Below are 8,649 nucleotides of genomic sequence, written 5' to 3' on the forward strand. Positions count from 1 at the left end.
CTGTGGGGGCACTGGTGCCAAGCTTGTGTCCCATCTCTTATTATCCCACGCCCATATTCAACTACTGTGCATCCTGTGTCTCCAGTTCTCAAGGCCTTCGTCATCTTACCAGACCTGCATTTCTCTACTCTGTCTTGTTACGTTAGAGTTGTAAAGTCACGGTGGTATGATACAAAGATAAACAAAAGTAAATCAAATTGTTCATAGACACCTGGCCAATTAGAAGTATTGCTGTTAGAGCTAAACTGTGTAAAACAAAGTTGTGGGAAGGTCAAGAAAAGTCTTGGCAGAGCAGGTCCAGCAGTTCTGGGACCTTGCAAACTCAGTGCAAAGTCTATGGCCTAGCAATAGTACTACAGTATCTCAGGAATACGCAGTTGCACTACCCACATTTCCCCTGTTCTTGATTCTTGGCAGGACATCTCATATTGCAAGATGTTTGAACCGGTTGGGATTTGTTACCTGTTTGGCACAATTCATCTGCAGGGCAGTAGGCTGCATGCCTACCACATAATATTTCATCGCAATGACTATTACAAATATCCTTAGTCATGTTGTTTTGTACAAATCCAAGGGGTATCTAAAATTAACTGATGGAACAAATGAAAGCAATGCCTTTAAAAGCTGACTCAACTATTCTGTGTAAGTTATAAGCAAACCTCTCCTAAGCCAGAACAGCTCAGGCACACCTATATATGAAGAGTTAAAAGAAGTGGCACAGATTTGGGGTTAGTCAAAACATTCATTTGGGGATCTTGATCCAGACATCTACAAGCTTTTATGCAAACATATGCATTTTCTTCTATTTGCTTAAAAATAGATACCAACAAGCAAATACACGTTTAGAAGTATCATTGAGGCACAATATGTTTGCTTGTTGTGTAAGTAAACAAATCTATTTTGACAGAGTATGGTGGCTAGTGTATGTTTTTTAACTTCAGTGAGCTGTAACATGGGATTCTGCCCGCATCTTAAGAACCTATGGCTGAATTTGATTGTCATCTTCTAGACTCCAGAGTTTTTCCTATTTTCTATATGGCAGTATGACTATCGTGTTGATGCATTTGCTTTCGGTATCATTTGTGTAAAACCACCGATGGGAGCCTGTGACATTTACTGTCTGATTGTAACCTATTCTTTTCTAAAGTTTTAAAGAAGGTGAAGATCTTAACATGTTACAGATTTCAGCTGTGTCTGCATTGTCTTCTTTCCTGTGACGTGTACTTCCATGAATATTTAGTTATTTGAATGTTCAAAAAATGTAAATATGTTTGTATGCTTTTCCAGAAAGAAATGATTGATCCAAAAATGAAAAAGGTAATTTAAAATTTAAATTGGAACAATCTTCAGTAGTTTCCATTACAAATTTTGAAATTAGGCTTACAAAACCCTAATTCTACTTGGTTAACAAGAACAATATTTTAAAAGGCTGCAGTTGACAAATTCTTGACTATGCTGGATAAAAAGGTAACACCACAGTGAAGAACAAATTGTATTTCTATTTTATTAAAGTTATACATTCCCTACTCTTGTTGTCTCAGAGCAGTTTTAAAAACATGAATCATCACCTTCTAGAGGACTGTTGTGTGTTTCTGCCTATGACCTCCTATGTAGACTTGAGCAAGACTTTTGTGCCAAAATCTTCAAAAATATCTTCTGAGGCTTCCTTACATTCTCTTGCCTTATACAGGACAAGCAGAACAAAGGCTACTTTTGAAAGCGTCAACCTATGGTTTTTCACATCAGTTTTCACCAGCAAGATTCAGTATTGGCACACAGTAAGAAAGCAGCTCTAAAATGTCTTTCTCTTTCCCTGAGATTTGGGCCATTTATGCTGCTAAAATCAGTTTGTATCTTGGCTAAAGCCTGTGGTGCACTGTGGAGCGAACTGAGCTTGCCAGTTTGGACAGCAGCAGCAGATCTGCTGTGCTAGCCTGAAGGTCTGTGCAGACCAACAAGTCCAACTGCTTGGCAAGATAAATCAGACCATGCTGACCTCTCTGCCAATGTCTACATTAGTGTTTTAGTCTGGATCGGGAGTATGCTTCTGAAGTGAATGCCCTGATTGTCTCCCTTTATTGTGCTGTTGTTCTTACTGTGGTCTTGTTGTATGCAAACCGGATCAATTTTCTGAACTAAACTCGAAGAATTTCTACAGGAGCAGACTTAGCCAACTGCAGCTGCAAGTGGGTATTCATGTCCTGGGACTGAACGACAGATAATCTGAATTTAAGAAAACAAACAAACAAAAATGAAAGCACGCCACAACATAAATGGGTACAGTATGGGCTTCAGGTCCTCAGCACCAACTGTTTGCTCTGCAGACCAACTCCTGTTAGTCTGCACTACTAGCAAAGCAGACAGCCTGCTTTTCCAAAGTAGATCGCTACTACTACCATAACCAGCTTAGATATCTCTACACTATAATGAAGTCTTTGGTGCAGAAGAAAGACCTTATAATGCTCTGGCTGGTACAGCTATGTTGGCCCATCCCCCTGCCTAAGAAGTAGCCAAAGCCTTGTGCCACTGGTCCTTACCCTTTCCCTGTGCGTGTTCTCTCATCCAGTGAGAATTTGGGAAGTTTCAGTGTTTGCCCAGGATTTATAGAAGTCCTGCAGTAACTATAAATTGGCCACAAAAATAAACCACAGAAATCCTAAGCCTGCCCACTTGTGATTTACTGTAGACTTACTGTATGCGTGCTCTATCGACACTTTGCTTGGACACTGTGAGCTCAATCTGTTCAAGATGCACTGTGCATAGGCAAATACATGTTACAGAGCATGAACAATAAATGTAATACTTTCTAGGCATGCTGTATCTACTCAGCACAGCTTGTGTCATCGGCTTGTACCTGTGCAACAAGTGATACATCCTTGAGTGCCTGGGCATGCTCGAGTGCCTGGGAGTATTAATCATTCCTAAACCAGCATGCTATATCACCTGGGAGTGTTACTTTTGTCCAGGGTTTTAGTAACCCTGAAAGCAAACCCAAACATGAACACAGGCTGGGTGATGAGTGGATTGAGAGCAGCCCTATGGGGAAGAACTTGGGGGTATTGGTGCACAAAAAAAATGAATATAAGACAGCAATGTGCACTTGTAGCTCAGCCAGTTGAATCTGGGACTGCATCAAAAGAAGTGTAGCTAGCAGGTCAGGGGATGTGATTCTGTACCTCTACTCTTGTGAGACCCCACCTGGAGTACTGCACTCAGCTCTGGAGTCCCAGGCGTAAGAGAGGCATGGGCCTGTTGAGCAGGTCCAGAGGAGGGCCATCAGCATGGTCAGTGGGCTGGAGCATCCTCTTATAAAGACAGGCTGAGAGAGCTAGGGTTGTTTAGCCTGCAGAAGAGAAGGATCTGTGGAGACTTCATTGTGGCCTCCCAGTATCTAAAGGGGGTCTCCAAGAAAGATGGAGAGGGACTCTGTTAGGGAGTGTAGTGATAGGACAAGGGGGAATGGTTTTAAACTAAGAGATAGAATTAGATTAGACATTAGGAGAAAATTCTTCTCTCAGAGGGTGGTGAAGCACTGGCACAGGCTGCCCAGAGAGGCTGTGGATGCCCCATCCTTGGAGGTGTTCAAGGTTAGGTTGGATGGAGCCCTGGGCAACCTGGTCTTGTGGGTGGCATCCCTGCCCATGGCAGGGGGCTTGAAACTAGGTGATCTTCAAGGTCCCTTCCAACCCAAACTATTCTATGATTCTAAATCTGCAAACTGCTGCCCAAAAAGTTTCCTCTCACTGTCTGGCCCATGAGAGGAGTAAGCGCTACAAATTATTCCTTTCACACAGGCGATGGAGCTCTGTGCTGAAGTTTTAAATGTTTAGTCCAAGTTCAGACACTGGTGAGTGCCTGTGCAGAGAATGATGCTCTGAACTGTGGAAGAAATGAATGATTGGTCTGTCATTTCAGAGTTGCAGCAAGTCAGTGTATCATCATTTTATCTTTACGCATTTATTTAATTATAAAAGAAGTAAAGTAGTTATTCAAGATATATCTGAGTCTAATCGTGAAAAAAAATGGTCTAGAAGGACTGTACCAAGTACTTGTTCAGTTAATGCTGAAATGGTGGGATCTTTTCAGCATGTTATTATTCCTTTAAAATACGTTGTGTCTTTGGCATTACCTAAAGTTGTTACTTTTAGTAGACTGAGAAGTCTTGAAGTTCACACTATGACAATGCTGGCGATATCTGTGAAATACCAAAATTTTGAAAGAATTTAACTGAAATTTAGCTTCTGACAGTATAAGATCATAATTAATATACCTCCTTCCAAAAAGACAGAAATTATAAATGTTCTACAAATAAAATGACTCACAATAATGCACTGTTAATTTATTTTTTTCTTGTTCAAGCAAGTGCATTTAAACCATCAGTAACTTTGATAAAGCAGTAAATAAAGCAAAAGATTTTCCATCCAGCTGATCGTTTACATTAGTTTTTCCTTTGCTAAACTGTAGCATAACCTGCTACATGTGCTATTTCTTGTTTCCATAATATTTATAAAAATACAGGCCCATTCTACTAAAACTATCACATAAACAATGTACTTTGAGTTACTCTTTATTTTGAGAGATACTCTTAGAAAAGAAGAGTAATAGCAAGAGAAATAGTAAAAATTACTGTAGAAACTAAACCTGCAGACTTTGCTGGCAAACCGTACCAAATATTTATGCATCCTACAAACCATATAAAAATAGAATTGAGAATTTACAAAACTGAACCTGAAAAAGGAAAAGTTTATCTAATAATAGAAATAGTTTACCCAACATGTTCATAACCATACGCATTCATCCTTTTAAGGAGCTACTACCTTGAATTTTTCTTTTCACTCCATGGCCCTTTTGCTGCGGCCTTCTGTGAGAGATGGTTTCATATAAAATTTGCTGCTATAAGCCAGTGCAAGGACACATAGGTTCTAGGAACCACAAGAGCATTGTTAAACTTCCTTCATATGGACCTGATGCCTGGGTTAGCGACCTAGGAATCAAAGACGAGTTAGCATTGTACTTGAATAAGTAGTACAGAATAATTTCCACAAATCTTCATTTGAGTGTTTCAATGCATTTGCTCTTTTGTTTCCTCTTTTCCATTTCTTCCTAGCAAATGAATGCTTTTAGCTACAAAGATGAAGCTTATCATGGAACTCAACTACCAGCTAAGACTAATTTTCCATCTGGTAAAAAGCACCATCGTCCCTTGTTCACTTGTTGACAAATGCATTTCAGCATTCAAACAGCTGAACTTAAAGTTTACTTGTATGTTAGCATCTACACAGATACATCATGCTTTAACATTTTTTATCCTTCCCCTCCCCAAGCTTGAATTTTGCCCTCCTGAAGTTTTACTGCTTCAGGACACTGACACTGTGTGCAGATTGTGACTGCATGTTCTCTTCAGCTGTCATTTCCTTTTCCTTTCCCTACTTATCCTCTGTATATATTGATTTTATGACTCAGTCGGAAGTTAACTGTTTATCCATCTTCCATCTGCTCAGCCAGAGAGAAGCCAGGGAGCCTGCATTCAGGTGCTTTGTGTCTGCACACTTTCAAACTCCATGCACAGCACTTAACTATTGCCTGATACTGGTGCAGGTAATGCAAACCGCAGGCTGAGTCCGTGGAGAATATAAATGAGATAGACAGTGAAGTTCTTGAAATATAAAGGCATCTTCAAATAAAATCACATCATGGCCCCTTTTCCTGGGCATTTCTTCTGTATTATTGCATGTAACCAGTGTGGGAAATGACATGTGTCTGAGAACATACATATCACAGGACTGTGAAAACAATACATGACATGCTATGTGCTTCAATGGGCAGAAAAAACAGCAGATGATCAAAGGTTTGCTCTTTTCTTTTTTTTTCTTTTTTTTTTTTCCACAAAATATAATCAGCTCCTAGTCTTGTAAGCAAAGTTTTGTATATGTTTGCTAACAAAGATAGAAATAAGACTAAATATAAGAAATTGGGCCAAAATCTAATTACCATCCTTAGGCTAAATAAACAGATTCTTTAATGAGGGAGAGGAGACGACCTCATTAATGCTGCACAAGAACCCCAAGACTCCTCTGCAATTAGCACCGAAGCTTAAGATGCTTGCCTTCCCATTCACATGAGAGATTCTGACTGGCAGAATGGTATCAGTTTGGATATTTCTTGCCTGTTCCAAAAACCTTGCCTGTCAACAATGGAAACCATTGCAGAACATAAGTTTCAGGGTCCAGACACTCTGACATCTCTGAGTGTCCTTAGCAGTTTATCACATTCCATAAAACTGACCTGGTAGACTGGTTTCGTCTTCACTTTGAGAGAGTAGAAGTCCTCAGAGGAAGTAACTGAGGATAACAGGCAAAAGGTAAGGATGACAGGGCATAAGTAAATTTGATAGAAATTGTCTTTATACACGACTTACATTGCCAGGTACAAAATTTGCTGAGCTACTGGCTAGAGCTCAGTCTATTCAATTTCTCTGTTTAATGCTCTGCTGGTCAAAATATCAATCCACTAATCAAAAGAACTTAGCTAAAGAACCAAAGGACTACAACTGAATGATAAACTGCCCGAACCACAAAATAATATTAGAGTAGCACTATCTTATCTCTTAACAAAGTGCCCTATAATTAATTTGGCTGAAACCAATTGTTATTAATGAAAAAATATGGAGATTTACAGAGTTATAAATCTTCCACGGAGAATTTTGGTGGCGTATTATATCTGTGCTATGGAAATCTATAATTGTGCTTAATAAAACATATCAATGGTATTCTCCATTAAATTTTCAACACTTTCATGAGGGATTTGTTCTATATTCACTATCTCTTCTAACCTCCAGAAGTAAACAAAAAGTACATCTTAACGTTCCTGAACTGTACTTGTTTGAGTTCTTAGTTACACTTGTTACCTAGAATAAAATGATATAAGCCCTCAGTGTGTACTGCTGAAGATCTGGCTTCCTAGTGTATTTAAACATGAAGTTCTGTTTAAAACTTAAAACTTGATGAGATTGTGGTTGGGCTACAGTTAAGGCTGAAGTAAACCTGAGGCAGTGTCAAAATTTTTGACAGTAACTCTACTTGAAGACTATGAAACAATTGTTGGAAACAGATCCGAAAAAGCACTGCCTTTTAAACACAGATCAGATCATAAAAAATTCTTGCAGAGAAATAAACATCTAACTATGAAATTCATATGGCAATTTAACCCAACCAACGTCTTAGAGGTTTGTTAAGAAAAGCAGTTTACAAAGAATTGGTTTCTTTGAAAAATACTCAGTATATTGTGGTAAGAGGTCTGTTAATAGCTGTTTTCCCTGATTATAATGGCAAAAGCAGCAATAATAGCACCAATGTCAGCAAATAAACAACAGGATGTGAAAAAAATGACAGTAGATATTTTTTTTCCCCAGACATCTGAATGACATGTCATCAGGTACTGACTAAAGAGAGCACATACTTCTGCACAAAGAATTTGGCATTATGTGACCAAGAATTGTTTGCTTCTTTTTGAACCTTAAGACCACAAACAACTCTATAAAAAAGTACAGAAAGTCAAGAGTGAAATGGAAATCCATTACGAAGTAAAACAATAAAGTGGATGGATTTTAATGTCAGGATCTAGAGTTGACTTAATGGAGAATCATGAAATGTAATTTCCTTAGGGAAGTCTTAAATTATCTGTACCTTTTCCTGCATGCCCCAGAACGTGATACTCTTAAGTTCTTCTTTAGAACCATATGGCAAAGCAGTTCTGTCTTATTTCCAGGGTTGCCTTAGACCTTAGTGTACGTAGTGACTGAACATATAAAGCTTAAGACAGGGAATGGCATGACTTCTACAGATTGGGTACTGATGAGGATTTATGTTTTTGGCTTGAAAATACAATTTGCCTCCTCCTAAATGAAAAACGTCTTTTAAGGTACCAACATTCACCTTCCATTCTCTTTTGGTTTAGTACTTCTCTAAAATAAAATACTGTGAAATACCTAACCTAAGTCTTGCATCAGACACTTACCTATTTTTTATGTCTTTTGTCCACAATCTCATTGAGTCATGAGTGCATGCTACAAAGATATTTGTGGCTAGAACATTCCAAGGGAGAACAGAAGATACAAAAAATTGCAGTCACATGTCACAGACTTGGAAAATGTATTAATGTAGTCTTTAGAAAGCTGCCATGCTGAAGCCTGAATTTGTGTGGTCTGCCAAAGACATGCACTGAGATATCATGTGTTAGAGGAGCACAACAGTATTGAGTTGCAGTTCATCAAGAAAGTCTCCATTTCAATCAAGGATCACAATTTAGCCTATTCCTATTCAAAACTGTAATGATTGGCCTGATGCTCAGAGTTAAGGAAAAGTCTTTCCCATTACAAGCGTTTCCTATTATATTATGCAGCAAAGATGAAAATGAAGTATCTAGGCTAATCAAGAGCTACTTCGGAAGATGGTGGTTTGAGTGAGCCAAAATAAGACATGCTTCACTTAAGACAGTGAGAAAACAGCCAAATTACTTGGTACTATTTTAAGTCTACACAAGAGTTTAGTGGTTAAGTTTTGAGCTATGATGAGAATGTGGCTGTGCATGTTGCAAGCAAGGGAGTGCCCTGTTGGAAACTGAGGAATTCATAGTAGTTCTCTATGATAG

The sequence above is a fragment of the Cygnus olor genome, chromosome 2 (genome assembly GCF_009769625.2).
Source record: "Cygnus olor isolate bCygOlo1 chromosome 2, bCygOlo1.pri.v2, whole genome shotgun sequence".
Taxonomy (NCBI): domain Eukaryota; kingdom Metazoa; phylum Chordata; class Aves; order Anseriformes; family Anatidae; genus Cygnus; species Cygnus olor.